The following is a 19,820-nucleotide window of genomic DNA, read 5'->3' as shown; positions in this document are numbered from 1 at the left end:
CAATTGCCCTTGGTCTGAAGCTTCCTGCAATGTTTCCCCAATGGGGTAAAGATGATCATGAGACAGGTTAAAGGTCAGCCCAGAACTACACGGAAGAAGCTTGTTCATGATTTCAAGACTGATGGGATCACAGTTAGCAAGCAAACCATTGGTAACATGCTACGACACAATAGATTGAAATCCTGAAGCACCCGCAAGGTCCTCCTGCTCAAGAAGGCCAGTCTGACTCATCTGAAGTTTGCCTTCAACATCAAAATGATCCAGAAAAGGCTTAGGAGAAGGTGCTGTGGTCAGATGGGGGCAAAACTAACTGACTATGAGAAATACTGACTATGACCCCAAGAACACCGTCTCTTCAGTCAAGCACATTATGTTTTGGGGCTTTTTCTCTGCTATTGGAACAGTATGCCTTCACCAGATTGGGGAGATGAGGGACGGTTCCATTTACTGTTAAATCTTGGACGAGAACCTCCTCACCTCAACAAGAACACTCAAGATGGGTAGTGGATCGGCCTTCAACATGACAGAGACCTAAAACATATCGCTAAGACCACCAAGGAGTGGCTCAAAGAGAAGCACAATGCAATACAAATCAATGTCTAAACCAGTTCTACATTCTTCTACCTATTTCATGCAGTTGAATTAGTACTAAACAAATAAGTTCTAATTCAAGTAATCAGTTAAATTAACAATATAATTGCATTTATGCCACCTACTGGAAATAGAGTGAAACACAGATCAAATAAATGCAAGCGTTTATTTATTTTTAAAGCACAAAAAGCACTTATAAACTGTACACAGCAGTGGTCACCACATTTTAAAGATTTTGAATTAACACCTTGTTCTTTAAAGGGACACAGGACTGCTTGTAAGACCGTTGGTCTGAAAGTGGCCATTGTGAGAATCTGGATTTCGTCCCGTCCTCCACAAATACTTTATCTGTGTTTATTCCAATATTCATCATATGTATTCATTCCTTTATTTTACTATAAACTCTTCAACCGTAGAATATTGTTTAGACAAGGGGACATAAGAAGTTTACATTCTTACAGCTTCTCACGCCGGGAGTTAAACACGGGCTGCTTGGGTGAAACCAGGGGTCCTGACTGCTGGACCATGCCTGAAACCACAGCAAGCGCAATATGGACTGCAACTGTTTCGAAGAGTTTAAGAATCGGAGAAGAGAACCCACATTTTCAATGGAAGTCGGAAAGACTGTCCATTTCTCTGCACGTGTACTAGCAGTGAACAACAGAAAGAAGAACTGCGATTTGAGAAGTATAATCCTCGTTAGTAGGTTGGAGAGTATCTCCGCATGTCACGCGGTTAGACTGAACTGATGGGGAGGCTCCTCCCAGACCGAGCTGAGCTGTACGGGCTTGTGTCGGTGCGTGCCAAGTTCTTCTGCCAAGCCTCCTCAAAAATGATTCCCCGACGAGGAGTTAAGCCTTTTCTTTGCCGCTGTCCAATAGCTTGGATGAGCTGGGTTTAAACAGTCTAAAGAACAGCTGAAGAAGTGCTTGGCGCGGCTCTTTTTGAACAAATTGCAATGCATTTTTCGCCCGATGGAAGGCATTCGCCACCAAAACAGTTCCAAAGCGAGCGGGAAGCAGTTTCTTCAAGCCCCCCCCCAAAAAATTGCCTCGATCCGGATTCGCTGAGGCCACAACACAGAATACTAACCAACCTCATAATCAAGGCGAGCTAACAGACGGCTGCACAGGGCTCGGCCGAAATAAAGTTTGATCTTTCGCCTCTAGAGATACAAATCATCAGGTGAACTAAATGCACCTCAAAGTAGTCAGCAGTATTCGAATCTGCGCGGGGAGACCCCAATGGATTTCTAGTCCATCGCCTTAACCACTCGGCCACGACTACACAAGGTTTTTGTGTCTTCTCGCATTCGTTTCGACGCTGCTGCTGATACTGCTTCTCAGCGAGGCGAAAAGCCAAAGCTGCAAAACCAGGAGGTGGGCGCTAAAGACAGCAACCGTCGCACGAACAAGGACCTCCCCAGTTATTGCACCCTACAACTTCGCCTGACCGTTAGGAAGCACTGACAGACAAGGGCTGAGCGAGGCATCCAGCATGGCTATCTCAGTCGGTAGAGCATGAGACTCTTAATCTCAGGGTCGTGGGTTCGAGCCCCACGTTGGGCGCCAGGGCTTCCCTATTCAGGGGCCCTTTTTAAAGGGGCCCGGTCAGCAGACCTAGTGCTGGGATTTTCTTGAGACAAGTGCAACTTCCTCACTCTTCTGTTTCCAAGGGGGGGTTCTCTGAAAATGAGCATGATGCTCATTTAGTTTTGCCACGCTTTTGCCCTTTAATTCCGAGTAAAAAGTAGCGACGTGTCCAAGCAAAATCCTTGACAACTGTCTCTGTGGCAATTGGTTAGCGCGTTTGGCTGTTAACCGAAAGGATGGTGGTTCAAGCCCACCCAGGGACGAAAGCTTTGTGGCGAGCAGCTGCAGTTTTCTGACCCCAAAATGCTGAGGCCCGCCAGTGGAGCTAACTCAACAGAGTAAAACAATACAGCTTTGCAAACACACTGAAGGAAAACCCGGGCCGCTTGGGTGAAACCAGGAGTCCTGACTGCTGGACCATGCCTGAAACCTCAGCAAGCGCAATACGGACTGCAACTGTTTCCAAGAGATTAAGAATCGAAGCAGCGACCCCACATTTTCAATGCAAGTCGGAAAGACTTTCTATTTCTCTGCACGTGTACTAGCAGTGAACAACAGAAATAAGAACTACGATTTGAGAAGTATAATCCTAGTTAGTACGTTGGACAGTATCTCCGGATGTCCCGCGGTTAGACAGAAATGATGAGGAGGCTCGTCCCAGATCGAGCTGAGCTGTCCGTGCTTGTGTCGGTGCGTGCCAAGTTCTTCTGCCAAGCCTCCTCCAAAATGATTCCCCGACGGGGAGTTAAGCCTTTTCTTTGCCGCTGTCCAATAGCTTGGATGAGCTGGGTTTAAACATTTTAAAGAACAGCTGAAGAAGTGCTTGGCGCGGCTTTTTTTTAACACATTGCAGTGCGTTGTTCGCCCGATGGAAGGCGTTCGCCACCAACACAGTTCCAAAGCGAGCGGGAAAATGAGCTGAAAATGAGCATGACGATCATTTAGTTTGGCCACGCTTTTGCCCTTTAATTCCGAGTAAAAAGTAGCGACGTGTCCAATCAAATTCCTTGACAACCGTCTCTGTGGCAATCGGTTAGCGCGTTTGGCTGTTAACCGAAAGGATGGTGGTTCAAGCCCACCCAGGGACGAATGCTTTGTGGCGAGCAGCTGCAGTTTTTTGACCCCAAAATGCTGAGGCCCGCCAGTGGAGCTAATTCAACAGAGTAAAACAATACAGCTTTGCAAACACACTGAAGGAAAAGAAGCCTTTGGCTTCTAACGCCGGGAGTTAAACCCGGGCCGCTTGGGTGAAACCAGGAGTCCTGACTGCTGGACCATGCCTTACACCTCAGCAAGCGCAATACGGACTGCAACTGTTTCCAAGAGATTAAGAATCGGAGTAGCGACCCCACATTTTCAATGCAAGTCGGAAAGACTTTCCATTTCTCTGCAAGTGTACTAGCAGTGAACAACAGAAAGAAGAACTACGATTTGAGAAGTATAATCCTAGTTAGTAGGTTGGACAGTATCTCCGGATGTCACGCGGTTAGACAGAAATGATGAGGAGGCTCGTCCCAGACCGATCTGAGCTGTCCGGGCTTGTGTCGGTGCGTGCCAAGTTCTTCTGCCAAGCCTCCTCCAAAATGATTCCCCAACGGGGAGTTAAGCCTTTTCTTTGCCGCTGTCCAATAGCTTGGATGAGCTGGGTTTAAACATTCTTAAGAACAGCTGAAGAAGCGCTTGGCGCAGCTCTTTTTGAACAAATTGCAGTGTGTTGTTCGCAAATCAAAATTCGGTTCGAAATTGGAAGACGTTCGCCACCAACACAGTTCCAAAGCGAGCAGGAAGCAGTTTCTTCAAGCCCCCCCAAAAAGTTGCCTCAATCCGGATTCGCTGAGGCCACAACACAGAGTACTAACCAATCACACGATCAAGGCGAGCCAACAGACGGCTGCACAGGGCTAGGCCGAGATGAAGTTTGCTCTGTCGCCTCTAGAGATAGAAATCAGCATCTGGGCAAAATACACCGCAAACGTAGTCGGCAGGATTCGAACCTGCGCAGGGAGACCCCAATGGTTTTCTAGTCCATCGCCTTAACCACTCGGCCAAAAACAGGGTAAAATGGACTGCTACAAGGGGAAAAGAAGGGAAAAGAGAGGGGGAAAGGGGGAGAAGAAAGAAAGAAACAAAATCACTATATTATAATTATTTCAACACTCACAAAGGATTTAAGTAAAGAGTTTGTTTGATTTTTGACTATACAATTTATAATAACAACTTAAAATACTTATCTGACAAACACACCACACACTCTATTCAGGACTTGCACCTGGAATCTTCCACCCAAAGGATGTGGTGTCTTTTCTTCTACAAACACTGCAAATTACAATTTATAATAAAAACTTAACATACTGATCTAACAAACACACCACACACTCATGCCAGGGCTTGCAGCTGGAATCTTCCACCCAAAGGATGGATGTGTTGTTATTACACCACAAGAGTTGTGTCTTCTTTTCTACAAACACTGCAAAATAACACAGCAAGTAAAAACAAAATGTTCACAATACACGTAGCACAATATACATAACTGCAATATATAAAAAGAAATAAAAAAATCAAAGACCTTGTACATCATCCCTCCACTGTGCAATCGAGAGGCCTGAGGCTGGACAATACCACCGGCCCTTCAGCTGAGTGTGGCCAGTTCTCTTACTTTGTACCAGCCCACACTGCTAGGAGATATAGTGATACATATCCTTTGTAAGCCGTTTCCGTGGTGGTTCACCTCTAGCCACCACAAACTTGTCCCTCTACTCAACCCAGGCAGCGCACATGGAGAAGGCAGAAAGCTCCCCAAGAGGATGAGTAGCGAGACAAGCTTGTGGTGGCAGATTATCAGGCACCTGGAACTGAGGAGGTGGCCAGAAAGGAGTTTGGAATTGGGGAGGGGTCTGGAATCGGGGATTGGGCATAAATTGGTTAGAATAAGGCACTGGCAGATCTGGTGGGTAGCTGGGAAAGGGTGGGTAGATGGGAAAAGGTAGGTAGCTGGGAAAGGTCGGGGAATACCCAGGGGGGAATACAAAGTGTGGTGGGAATATGGGACATCCTGAGTGAGATACAGGAGGAGGGGTGGGCAGTGGGCACATATTGGAGACACGCTTACGAATAAAGGCCTCTCCCTCCTGATTTGCTGGCTCCTCAAATACCATGGCCTCATGCCCATGCAGTGCAGACGCATCTGGAAATGTGCGTGCTTCAGGAACTGACTCCTTTGCCAAATATTATTGTTTGGGCAGTTCAGTACCCTGCAGCAGCAGTCTCTGTCCACACGTTTCTGTCTTCTTAGTAGCCTGCAAGATAAATTGTATGTTTATTTGCAAATGCCTAAGTTATGCCATTAATACAGCGACATCTACTGATGGACACAATGCAAAGTTTTGACATGAACATGTCAGCTGAAGATAATGAGGAAATTACATTGCTTCCACTGCCAGGTGCATTCCAAACATCTACATAATGGCACACAAGTGACCTATTCACTCCAAAGTCAAAATTCCATGGCTCTGCCCTTTGAAGGTAGTGGGGCATAAGAATGATGACTATATTTGGAATGTTGCCTGTGACGGTTCGGTACGAATTCATGTACCTTAACACCCCTAACTGTGATTGTATAAAAGTACTGCATAAAAGAAAACAACACGAGGATACAGTGGTTGTGTTTATTGGGACCAGAACCAGGTTAGTCTGTCCTAGAACCGCTCTGCTGTCCTCCAGAACCTGTTTTAAGCGGCTGTACACCACCAAAATAGATTGTGGTATTGGCAGAGTCTTACCCTGTGTATCCCTGGGCCTGTTCCGTGCTTGCTGACACACTTTTAAAAGCCGTAGGCAAGCACATTCACATACCCTGTGCACTTCAGGGCTCTGAGCTGCCTGACCATGAGTCATGAACAGTCTATGGAAAAGAGGGATGATATAATCTAGACTGTATACTGGGTTAAAACTAGTTAAGATCCAAATAGTCAAATTACCTCTCTAAGGCGTGCTGTCCTGGAGCAGAGCCACTCCGCTTCCTGAACGCTCTCCAAGATTCTGGCAAAGATTTCTTCTTAACTCTTTGGCAATATTTTGATGGCATCTTGTCCATGGCATCCAGAGCTATGTACAGCTGGACTATGTTGGCCTCCTCTTGTGATGATATGGCAGTGATCGTTCTGTTTAGGCCAACCAGGTAGGCTGCCAGGGCATCAACTGCCTCCCATCCAATGACACCTCTGGAATCACGCTGTTTACTCTGAAAATTGAGAAAAAATTCAACCACAATCCAATAAATATATACAGTGTTGTAGTAGTTTTTTTTTTATACATTGTACATTCATCTATTTTAATTTACAAACAGTTGAAAACAGGTGTTTTGAAACCAGAGTCCTGCACGGGTTCGGGTACCCGCGAGTACCCGACGGGTGACGCGCAAATTTGGCTGAAACGGGTGAAAAATATATAACTGTGTTGGATACGGGTGCGGGTCGGTTCGGACACGGGGGAAACACGGGTCTAAACACTGGTTCAAAACAGTCACATGCAAATGTAAAAATAAATGCATATTTTTAGGAACACTTCTACAAAACTATGCCTGTATTTCAAGTTGGTAAAATATTTTTTTTGTTTATTTGAGCCCGCGCTCTCCCAGGAGTCTCTAGGCGCCTTCGCTCCGTGTCCTGATTATATTGCCTGCTATATTTACGTCCTAAGGGAGATGATTAACAATAAAATGAGGTTTATTAACCAGATAACAAAAAATACAGCATGCTTGGAGACAAAGTCCCACAACATATATAGTATGTCACGACGGTCTATCTTCTGGGAGGGAGGGGGATCCTTCCTTGTTTCCACCAATGGCTGATCTCTTCTTTGTCTTCTTCAGTTTCTGTAAAACAACAGAAAAACAACATACCACATCCCCATTCTTAGAATTAATACACCAGTTAGCCCATCACTCCTTTCAGCCTGAGGGCCTCTCCATTCTTGCTGTTAATAGATAAGGTTTTGGTCAGCTGACATAGGCAAGATCAGCTTGAGGCATTGAGGCATGACCGCCTGAGATCGCCTGATCTCGCTTCCTCTTTTCACCCCCACCTCCTTGCAAAGAGCAGATTAGTATTGAAAATAGCTTTTAAGCAATTCATAGCAAGAGATGTATGATTATAATTTCAATGCACCTATCAAGAGTAAATGATTATTAATAAAACATCACTCAATATAACATAATAACATGATTATAAGGGTTATATTTCCCACAGTAACGAATATGGAATCGCTACTGGTCTTTGAGAATGAGGATCAGATGTAATGGAGTAAGGAAGATGAGGTGTGATCAATTCAGTGTTATGGTTCTGGTATCCTTCTTGTCTCCCTCTACTGGTTTCACTCTTCTCAGCTGTTTCTAGTTTGCTATCAGCATTTGTTAATTTTCTCACACCTGTTCTCCTTTCCCTCTGATTGTGTTTGCAACTTCTAGCTGCCCATTTTCCTGCTTCGTTGCCGGATTATTTCCTAGAGTCATCTATGCAGAGTCTTTCTCGTCGGTCTATGTTCCTGTCTAGTTGGAGTTCTGTCTGGATCCGGTCTGTACTATTTTTTACCCTGTGTTTGCTGATCATCGGGTTGTTTTGTACTCTGTCCAGTTAACCTGCTGATGTCTGCCAGCCTGAGTTATCCACCTGCCAGCCGTGTGTTGTCTCCCCCTGAGAGACTAAGGCTTCACGTCGCCAGACCTTTTCCGTTTGCTGAGTTTTTGTCATGTGGATATTTTTATAAGCCTTATTGTGTTGATAGAGTAAGGAAAAACCTCTACCATCTCAAAAGTGCCATCTGCCTAAAGTGCCATCTCAAATTTTCTTTTTTACTTTACAGAAATAGCAATGAATAGGTTTTTTTCATTACCATTCATGTGAAAAAGCTCAACATTAAGATAGGAGGCTGAAAAAAATTCTAATTTTAAAAGAAAATGTGAGATGGTGCTTTAACTGTTCTTCTAAAACAATGAATCTCCACCATCCTGTCTGCTCATGGGGAGCTAAAGAGTGAGTGAGACAAGCAAGCTGTGTGAAAAAGTTCTCCGGTGATGGTTCAACAATGGGTTATTTCGAAAAAACACTAATAAATACACGGAAACCTTTGGACAACCTTAATGTTTGAAGACGTGCACTCAGAGAAAGCATCCCGCTTGACCCATGATGTGACATAGTTCTGTATTGTAAACAAAACATATTAAAAAATGCTGATTTTCTTTTTAAAAATAATCCTGTGCGTTTTTACAAAACATACTTAAAATATATTCAATTCAAGTTTCAATTCAAGTTTATTTATATAGCGCTTTTCACAATGTGTATTGTTTCAAAGCAGCTTTACAGGGGCAAACAGGAAAAACAGAAAAGTTAAAACACAGCACAGTGCATGGTATTTATACAACGAGTAAGTTCATTCTAATAAATAACATCTAATTTCTAAATAAATAAATAAATGAATGAATGCAGTCTCCCGGTGAGCAGGCCAACACTGCCCTGCTGTGGCGAGGAACCCAAACTCCAATGATTGATTAATGGAGAAAAAAACCTCGGGAGAAACCAGGCTCAACCGGGAGGGCCAGATCCCCTCTGACGTGTCATAGCTGCACTCAGACTGCTGACGTGTGGTTTAGGTTTAGCATTTAATACCAAATATTGTAACTTCAGCATTAATAAGACAAATAGTCCGTCTTTGCTCTTGGTTGGGGATGTAGTGGTCTGAGCTGGGATGGTCCGATGGTCATATTTCTCTTGGCAGCTGGTGGAATTGCCTTAGATGGAGCTGGGATGGTCAGTCAGTCTGCAGCTGTATCTGGTGTAATCTCAAATTGGGGATGGGCATCTGTCGGTCGGCTGGACATGGTGGAACTTCTTCCTACCTCGGGATGGGCATCCCGAGGCAGAGGCTGAAAGAGAATAAAGAGAATAATTAGCGTAGCTGCTGTTCATTAACTATGCATTAAGTGAAAGCTTGGCTGAAAAGATGTGTCTTTAATCTAGATTTAAATTGGGAGAGTGTGTCTGACCCTCGAATAGTATCAGGAAGGCTATTCCAGAGTTTAGGTGCTACGTATGAGAAAGCTCGTCCACCTTTGGTGGATTTTGTTATTCTAGGTGTTGTCAAAAGTCCTAAGTTTTGAGATCTCAGCGAGCGTGATGGGTTGTAACGTGATAAAAGCTCGGTTAAGTAAGTAGGTGCTAAACCGTTCAGGTCTTTGCAAGTAATTAAAATAATTTTAAAATCAATGCGATACTTAATGGGTAGCCAGTGAAGCGATGATAAAACTGGGGTTATGTGATCGTATTTTCTTGACCTAGTAAGAACTCTGGCAGCTGCATTCTGAACTAACTGTAGTTTGTTTATCGATGATACAGGACAACCACTAAGTAGAGCATTACAATAGTCAAGCCGTGAGGTCACAAATGCATGAATAAGCTTTTCTGCGTCTGCAACACATAAACTATTTCGTAATTTGGCAACATTTCTAAGGTGGAAGAAGGCTGTTTTTGTGATATTTGAGATGTGATTTTTAAATGACAGGTTGCCGTCTAATATAACGCCTAGGTCTTTAACTGTATTTGTTGGAGTAACAGTGCAGCTTTCAATTTGCAGGCTGTAATCGGAGATATTCGGTTTACTTGATTTTGGTGCTATAAGTAATATTTCTGTTTTGCTAGAGTTTAAAAGGAGGAAATTACTAGTCATCCAATGTTTTATGTCCTCGATGCACTCTGCCAGTTTGGATAGCTTAAAGGAATCATCTGGTCTTGATGAGATATATAGCTGAGTATCATCTGCATAACAGTGGAAGCTAATTCCATGTTTTCTAATAATGTTGCCGAGGGGCAGCATGTATATGGAGAAAAGCAAGGGTCCTAAAACCGATCCCTGAGGTAATCCATAATTGACTTGCGTAAGATTTGAAGATTTCCCATTTAAATGGACGTATTGATATCGGTCTGTTAAGTAAGATCTGAACCATTGCAGTGCCTGTCCCTGAATACCGATATAATGGTGTAAACGATCTAGTAGTATTTTATGGTCTACAGTATCGAAAGCAGCACTAAGGTCAAGCAGGACTAATAGTGAGATGTTACCTTTATCTGATGCAATAAGAAGGTCATTTGTAATTCTAACGAGCGCAGTTTCAGTGCTGTGATGCGGTCTAAAGCCAGATTGAAACTTTTCGTGCATGTCATTATTTTGTAGGAAGGTACACAGTTGAGTTGACACTACTTTTTCTAGTATTTTAGACAAGTACGGGAGATTTGAAATCGGTCTATAGCTTCCAAGTTCATTTGGGTCTAAGTTTGGTTTTTTGATAAGAGGCTTAATTAAAGCCAGTTTAAAGGGTCCTGGGACATGTCCTAGATTAATAGACGAGTTGATTATGTTACAAATGGGATCAATTACAGCAGGTAGTAACTCTTTTAATAAAGTAGTCGGAATGGGGTCTAATAAGCATGTCGTCGGTTTGGATGTTGCAATAATTTTAATTAAATCTTCCTGATTTATAGGAGAAAAACACTCTAGCTTTTCTTTTCTGGGTGACGGTTGAAACTAATTCTTCCGACAAACTTGGAGGTTTGGTTTTAGCTATGTTGTCTCGTATTATTTCGAGTTACGGAAGTGCTCGGCTTTTGCTGCTTTTAGTGCCTTTTTGTAACAGCTTGCACTCTCTTTCCATGCAATTTTAAAGATCTCTAATTGGGTTTGTTTCCATTTTCGCTCCAGTTTACGCGTTTCTCTTTTTAGGGCACGAGTGGTCTTATTATACCATGGTGCTATGTTCTTTTCATTTATCCTTTTTGACTTCATAGGTGCGACCGCTTCTAATGTATTAGAGAAAATAGTGCCCATGTTGCTGGTCATGTCATCGAGCAATTTTATATTCGTTGGAAAGGTTATTAGAGAAGTCAGATCTGGCAAGTTCTTTACGAAACTATCTTTAGTAGTTGAGGTGATTGTTCTACCTTGTCGATAACGAGATATACAACTGATTTCTGCAGTGCGCAGTGTACATGTTATAAGATGGTGATCGGAAACATCGTCGCTTTGAGGTATAATATCGATATTGGTTAGATCGGCTCCGTGAGATATAATCAAGTCTAGGGTATGATTAAGGCCATGAGTAGGTCTATTGATGTATTGTGTTACACCACAAGAGTCTAGTAGTTCTTTAAACGCCACAGCTAATGGATCGTTAGCACTGTCTACGTGGATATTAAAATCTCCAACAATCAGTACTTTATCGACGTTAACCAATAGATCCGATAAGAAGTCTGCGAACTCTATCAGAAAATTAGAGTAAGGCCCAGGGGGTCTATACACAGTAACCAATGTAAGAGAGACCAATGATTTTTTACTTTTGTTTGGAACTGTTATGTTCAACGCAAGCATTTCAAATGATTTAAATGTATGCATTGTTCTCCGAGTAACGGTAAGAAAGTCTCTAAAGATTGTTGCGACACCACCACCTCGACCAACCGGACGTGGCTCATGAATATAACCGTAGCTTGGAGGTGTAGACTCATTTAGACCAAAATAATCATTTGGCTTAAGCCAGGTTTCAGTGAGGCAAAGTATATCAAAACTGTTGTCTGTGATCATTTCATTTACAATAACTGCTTTTGGATTTAGTGATCTAATATTAAGTAGCCCAAACTTTAGGCGTTGGTTTTGCTCATTAAATATATTGTCTTTTGGTTTAATCATGATAAGATTTTTTCTCTGACTTTTAAATAAATTATTATTTGGTTGTATTATTCGGGGGACAGACACAGTCTCTATGCATTTGAAAGCAGTAACATTCTTAACAGTTGGGTGAGAAGAACACAGACTGTAGTTAAAATTTGTACTTACTAGTCAAATGGTGCGTAGCGTCTTTGAGATGTTGTCAGACAGAATTTCCGCTCCAATGCTGCTGGGGTGCAGCCCGTCGGGGCGGAAAAGCCTAGGTCGCTCCCAGAACAGATCAAAATTATTTACAAAGAGCAGCTTCTGTTCAATACACCATGACATTAACCAATTATTAAGCATATATAGTCTACTGAACTTTTCGTTCCCTCGTCGGTAAGTTGGAAGCGGCCCTGATACGATGATCCTCGCCGTGGGCGATGCGTTGCGAACAGTATCGACCAGACTCCTGAAGTCCCTCTTCAGGATCTCCGACTGCCGCATTCTCACATCATTCACCCCCGCGTGCAGAACTACGGCTCCTACTCTTGCATCCTCCTTCAGAATCGCAGTTACCTGCGCAGACACATCGAGAACACGGGCACCAGGAAAACAGTGAGTGCGCACCTTACCTTCATTGAAGGAGGCGCGTACGTTCCGGACGATTGAGTCTCCGATGACCACAGCGTTGGATTTTGTCTCGCAGAGGGCGGCAAAGCGATTTCTCGTAGAAATCTCGAAGACCGGTCGCGGCGGTGGGGGAGAGGTCATCGCTCCGGTCCTGGATTTCGCCTTCCGCCGTGTGTGTGCAGGTGCAGGAGTGCAGTTCATTTCGGCTCGTCGTGATCTTGCAGCCTGGGCTCTGTGCATAGAAACACACGGAGTAGAAGTGATAGGAGTATTACAATCACGTCGAACACTTACCGCAGCTTTGCGAGCGTCAGCCCGGGATGTTTCCATCGCCGTTTTACGTTCTCGCAGACGTGTTTGCCTCTCGAGTAGATCGTGGATCTGCTTCTCCAATACTTCCAGTTCTGACTGAAGTGCGAAGAAAGATTCATCATCTGCACTCAAAGGTAACGTTAAACACATATCTGAATCATTAGCCATTAGTGGTGTCATAATGAGAACAGTGAGTTAAGCAGTAAAGGCAATATTCACAAACTAAAGGCTGGGAATGCTAACAGCCTGAGTGCTAATAGCGAATGATCGTATAAAACAAATCTATCTGTGCGTTATATGACGATATTTGGTATGGGATACACTTAAGGATAGGTTTAACCCTCTGTGAGTTATCAATTTACAATATAAATATTAAGAAATAACAGGAATAAACGATATATTTAGAAAAGTTTGACGGAGCTCTGTCTCAAGTTCCACTGGTGTGTAAAATTTGTTAATTCTTTATTAATTCTTGGAATGTAAACATAATGTAAAGCCCATGTGTGCATTTCATTGTCTACATCCACAATGCCTTCACTCTCAAGAAAATTGAAAAGGTCATAGTACACATTTGACACCCCACTCCACAGATCAACCCAAAGCCTCTCGATCCTCTGATTGTGTGTACTTCTTCCTCTAAGAGCACTACCTCGGTCCGTGCCTCTGAACAAGTTCATAAACAACCACACAACATTGTTCTCTCCTCCATGGTCAGTCCTCACTCTGGAAGGGATTCCATATTTGGAAACAGCATCCAAGAAACAATCCATAACAGTGCTGCTCCGATTGTTGTTGGAAGCACGGAGAAAGGTGATGAGCCGACTGTAGCCATCAATGGCACCATGTATTACTATTCTCCATCTGAATAAACACACAAACATAATGAAACAACATAAACATAACAATTGCTTTTCTGAAAAGTAATGACTGCTATTAAAAAATATCAAACGAAGTCTGTACAGCCAACCACTTTAAATACCATATTTGCATTTATAAACTGCTCAAAAATTGCATGTTTATACTCATAAAATGTATTAACTTAAAATGTTATAATTTAGTAATGGATGTTAGAGTGAGCATAAATTAAGAATTCAAAAAATACCTGATTAGTTTGTGGTTTCCAGATGCCATAAAGAATTAGGTCTTGCAACACGGTAGGACCTTCTGCGTAGTCTCTGAGACATTGCTCGGAGTGCTGCAGCCCTTGGGTTGACCCGATGCATACTGCTCCTCACTCTGCACCTCTGCACACGAATTCCCTCTGCCTTCAGTTGTGAACGAACAGCCTCTGGTCCAAGTTGGTCATTTCCAGCAACTAAGTCTCTAATCTTTTCATCCAAGTCTACATCAGATATGTCCGAGTATGAAGCAAACTGGAACAGATGGAAGTGCCTGGAACAGCAAATACATTTTAAAAAGGAATAAAATAATTAAAACCTTCTATTTTTCCCAAAATTTATTATTCTAATATCAGTAACATTAACAAATGACATTGTATTCTCCATAGAGCAGGTTACATCATGGGATGAGGGCTAACAACTTTATTACTGTAGCATTCTGTTAGTTTTCACTAGTTTGAGTTTTGCTGGGGTTTTTTATAAAATCGTACATAATATGAAAATAACTTTCTGTGAAGATACAAACTGGATATCTTAATATTGACTAAGACCATGGAAAAAGATTATTAGGTGAAATTAAAATTTGATGCTTGTTATCTCAGAATTAGATTTTCAGACTTTTGCCTGGATTTCACGGTCATAAATATGTCCCCATCCAGAGATTCTGTATTGAATCTCTGCCTTTCCACTGTGAAATGTCCACTTAACATATTTTCGGTGGTACATTAATTAAGCCATCATACATGACAAATCAACCAGTGGATAGGGTATTTCTACCTCTTTCTTGCATCAATAATCAAATTGATCAAAATGTGTGTGGTTATTGAACATATTGATTATATGATACAACTACAACTTACCTTAAACGCCGGTTGACTGTGGATAGGGAGACGTGTAAAATATCAGCAATCTGTGCTGCAGTGAAGCCACATGACAACATAAATGGCATCTGTTCCCGAGTAATGAGATAAGATGGTGCACCCCTGGATCCACTACTTATCAGTGGTGGTTGATATCCTCTAGTGTCTTCACAAAAATATAATATAATTAGGGGTGTCACGATTTCGATTTTAAATCGAAATCGATCGAAATTAAGTCACAGTCTCAAACTTCGAATTAAAAAATGGACTTGTCGATGCTGCAACGCCCCCATGTTGCGTCTGGTTACTTGCCAAGCGGAAAAAAACACATGTGTTGAAGTGCTGCGAGTCAACCTCCTCTAACAGCCACTCAAAAGATAGCATGGCAACTGCATATGCAGGAGACCAATCGACAGAACTCGAATCCCCTCCTCTTTCACTGAAGTCTTTGGTGTGGAAGTATTTTGGATTTCCAGTGAGTTATGTTGACAACGTTTGCGTTGTCAACAAAAAAACAACAGTTTGCAAGCTGTGCTATGTGCGTGTACCATATTCTCTCATTGGCAGCACGACTAACATGGCAGGGCATCTCCGCAGGCACCACAGAAACATAGATTTATCTGTTAAACCAACAACTACACAAACTACTTTTCCGTCTTCATTTGGAATTAAACTTCCAAGCAACTCAATTCGTGCAAATGCAATTACGAGTGCGGTAGGAGTATTCATAGCCGCGGACATGTGACCTTATTCGGTGGTGGAAAACTCCGGTTTTAGGCATTTAATTAGCGTGCTAGAGCCACGCTACGAAATCCCAAGTAGAACGCATCTCACAGCTACGGTGATTCCCTCCATGTACAATAATGTAAAAGAGAAAGTTATTGAAGGTCTGAGCAGCGCACATTTAGTTGCCTTGACTACAGATTGCTGGACATCCAGAGCAACAAAGAGCTTCATGACTGTCACAGCACATTACATTAATGATGACTGGGAAATTCAAAATCCAGTCCTTCAAACTCGCCCCATATATGAAGCACACACAAGTGAACATTTAGCAGAAGTGCTGAGGGAAGTGGTAGTGGAATGGAAGTTGGACAGACAAAATTCAACCATCCCTGTGACAACAATGCTAAGAACATTGTCAATGCCTCAAATGCAGCAGGATTGTCACCACACATTGGATGTTTAGCCCACACTGTGAATCTGGCCTCCCAGAAGGGGTTGGGAGTAAACCAGATTTCCTGTCTTTTGGGCAGAGTCAGGAGGGTGGTCACTTTTTTCCACAGAAGTACCACTGCAGCAGCCATCTTAAAGTCAAAACAAGACATGGTTCAGCTTCCTCCTCACAAGCTGGTTCAAGATGTCATTACAAGGTGGAACTCCAGCTATGACATGATCACACGCTATTTAGAGCAACAAGCTGCCGTATAATCTGCAGTTGCAGAAAAAGACATAAAAAAAATGCCAAAGACCTTATCACCCTCTCTGATCAAGATGTGACTGTTCTGGAAGATGTATGTCAGGTACTGAAGCCCCTGAAAACAGTCACAACCTTGATGAGTTCCGAACAGCAGCCTACTGTGTCTATGATCATGTCCCCACAACACACCATCCTGACATCTATGAAACACAGTGACACAGATTCAACAATTGTAAAGGATGTTAAATCTGCTATAGAGGCAAACTTTGAAGAGAGGTATTCAGACCCAAGACTTCAACAGTTCCTGAATGAGAGCACTGCCTTGGATCCTAGGTTGAAGACTTTACCCCACCTGGATGACAAATCTCGGAATGAGATCTTTAATTGTCTAGAGGAGAAAATTTAGCAAGAGCACCCCACACAGGTATGTGATGCATTTAGTCTAATGTGATGAAATAACCATCTTATTCTGTAAAGTAGTTTTTTTTCCTTCACATTCATAATATTTCAGGAATAGGACTAATCACAATATGCTTTCTGCTTCTTGTTGTCACACTTAAATATAATTTCTGCCTGTTCATTACCTTAAACAACTGTGTTTTTTGTGACTATTTCAGTCTCATGCCTCAGGAGAAGGGTCCAGCCAAAACCCTGCAGAGGATCAAGAAACTGTAGCAACCAGCAGAGGCAGCCCCCCAGCAAAGAGAACATACTCAGTGAACTGTTTGGTGATTTTTTCAGCACAGCCTCCACTGCATCATCGTCAGCAACCAAACCATGGCCTGATGTTGTGATACAAGATGTTGTATACAAAATGGCTAAAGTAATTTCTGTGGATTCAAATCCACTGAAATGGTGGAAAGATAATGAGCACCAGTACCCACATTTGTCCAAGCTTGCCAAACGTTATCTTGCTGTACAAGCAACAAGTGTGGCAAGTGAGAGAGTGTTCTCAACAGCAGGGGACATTGTGACAGCTCAAAGAGCAGCCCTCTCTCCAGAGAATGTGGACATTCTCATTTTCTTAAAGAAGAACAAGAAAATATAAAAAAAATCACAGTTGTCGTCTGCCGATAGAAATGTAAATAGTTAATATTTTAGTAATAAGCAGTTCTCTTTCCATATTCCTCTTTAAGAAGAACTTAAAACTGCAAAATTGTTACAGTTGTCTTGTGTTGTTCTATTATAAAAAATGTTAATGTTTTTGACAACTCAAAGAGCAGCTCTAAACAACATATCCATCTTTAGGAAGAACATGAAAGAATGAAAAAATACAGTCATCATTCTCAGGGGATAAAAAGTAGTTATCAGTGTGGTATATGTTCATCTGTTCGGAAATAGTTTAAGACACTTAATTGTTCAGAGACTATGGACATGTCTGTTTTATTGTTTTTGTTTGTTTTGTTGTGAACTTGAATGTCATCTTTTGTGAAGAAGACTGCACTTACAAAAAGGAAACTGGATGGCAGTTTATTTTAAGTTTTCAATTGACTAAAGATATAAGTTATTGTTACATTATGTTGTTAATAAAAGTTTTAAATTTGACAATGTAGTGTGGTACATTGCAAACAAAGGTCAGATAGTATACTGCATAAAAGTCTAGTTTGAAAAATGACAATCTGTGCTTTAAAAAGAATAAATGTAAAAATCGAGAATCGAATCGAACCCTGACCTTAGAATCGAACATGCAATCGAATCGAGGATTTGGAGAATCGTGATACCCCTAAATATAATGCATTGTTTAAACTCTTGATTACATTGAATTTAAATGTATTCTCCCTATTATTTGCATGTCAGTGTGAGATTCAAAACTTAGCATCATTACATACTAAATTATTATAGGAAGTGTCCAATTAATGGACATCAAAGTTAGAAATATTTCTAATTAGTTTAAAGGAATTCAAACAGATTGATGGCACTTACCTTCCTGTGCACTATATTCAGAAGATTGAATCTCCTGAATGCAATCTGATACTTCATGAATTATTTCTTCTGCTGCCTGAACATTTAAAAGCCTCCCTTTTGCCCATTCAAAGCTCCTCACCATGCTTTTAAGTCTGCAAATTAAAAAGTAGAGAGTAAGCTTTGTGGTTTTATAGCTACCCACTGCCTTGCCCCACACTCAGGGCTGGAAATGTGAGGACAATATAGTGATTTATTTTCATCCATGAAAAAGCTATGCCCTACACAAACCGTACACATTTTTTACACAGGAATATACAAATATATATGTTTATATCCTGCCCGTGCAGTGTTACTGGACATTTCCACAATTGTGTATACATCCCAATCTCAATTTATTTATAAACAATCACATTGTATAGTGCTGTACAGTGTTATAAATACATATAAAATAAGAACAACAACATACAACAACAACAAAAATCACATTTCATTAGATGTAAAAATATATACGTTTTTAACTTTACTTTAAAAGTGTTTAAAGTTTGTGCATACTTATAAATGGACAGTTTTTGTCAGCTGAAAACTAGTGATATTATGTGTGTGATTAATAATCATTTGTATTATGATTTAAAAATGATCGAAACAATGTAGACAACATTTAGGAAAGTAGATTAAGAACCTGGTTCAGGTAACGTTAGGCTCCAAAGAGAAAAAGATTCCATCCATACTATAGCGTCAGAACTTCAAGTGACCGTTCTCGAAAGGGAACTGACTGACTGGTCACAAGTTTTGAAAAAAGTTGGTAATAGTGTTTGTGAAATTGTTAAAATATAGATTTCATGTTTTCTTTTATCTTCAGTTAATTCAATTAAAAGTTGTGGCTGAGGTCAGTGGTTGGGTTGCATTTCATTTCTTGTTATCACATCATTTTCTAATTAATTGCAACATTCAGTGTTACATTTAGCACCCTTAAGTAGTATGCACACTAGGCAGTGTTCACTTCATCTACATGTCGGATTCAGCTGTTATTCATGTTTTCTTCAGTGATTGTGTTTGTTAACAGCAGGTGTTCATCATTATTGAATCAATCATCACTTCATTATCTATATTCTATATTATTAAAATATTCTGTAAGGGGGCAGATGAATGGAGTTAACATTGACGAATTAACTTTTTTTTTTTACAGGGATACCTGTAGAGGAAGGCAATACATTTAGAATTTAAAATTATTTTATGAAACATTGGCCCGGTTTCATAGACAAGGCTTAGCCTAGGCCAGGACTATGCCTAATAGTTAATTTAGGCTATTTAAGTCGCTTTTATTAAAATGTCTTAGAAAAAAACATTACTGATTTTCTTCTTGAGACAAACAATGACATTGATGTATTTTAAGATATGTCAGGGCAAGTTATTTATGTTTGACACAGCTCAAAATTAATTTGAGTCTGGGACTAGTCTATGAAACCAGGGCATTATTGCTGACAAAATAAAATACTTTATTAACTAACATTTTCTGAAGAAATATCACCTCTGTGATTCAGAAGTTTCCAAAATTCAGAATGTGTTGGGAATAGCTCCACGTTTCTTCCTGCTTTATTTTTTCAAATGAAATGCATTGTTTGATACTCTGCATTTGTTCATATGGATCTCTTGTTATAAATGATCAATGTTTCATAATAAAGGACATTTATTGCAATTAAAG

The 19,820-nt window shown here is 41.2% G+C and overlaps 2 non-coding genes across 2 annotated transcripts; one reads left to right on the top strand and one right to left on the bottom strand.

Moving 5' to 3' along the window:
• Positions 1-1,796: 1,796 nt before the first annotated feature.
• Positions 1,797-1,878, bottom strand: trnas-aga (transfer RNA serine (anticodon AGA)). Its single transcript has one exon. It is a non-coding gene; the product is annotated as a tRNA-Ser (tRNA).
• A 208-nt stretch (positions 1,879-2,086) lies between these two features.
• On the top strand, positions 2,087-2,159 carry trnak-cuu (transfer RNA lysine (anticodon CUU)). The gene has a single exon. It is a non-coding gene; the product is annotated as a tRNA-Lys (tRNA).
• Positions 2,160-19,820: the final 17,661 nt, after the last annotated feature.

The sequence above is a fragment of the Triplophysa dalaica genome, chromosome 5 (genome assembly GCF_015846415.1).
Source record: "Triplophysa dalaica isolate WHDGS20190420 chromosome 5, ASM1584641v1, whole genome shotgun sequence".
NCBI classification, from domain to species: Eukaryota; Metazoa; Chordata; class Actinopteri; order Cypriniformes; family Nemacheilidae; genus Triplophysa; species Triplophysa dalaica.
Note: the sequence above shows the minus strand (reverse complement) of the source record. Positions and strands in the feature narration are given on the sequence as shown.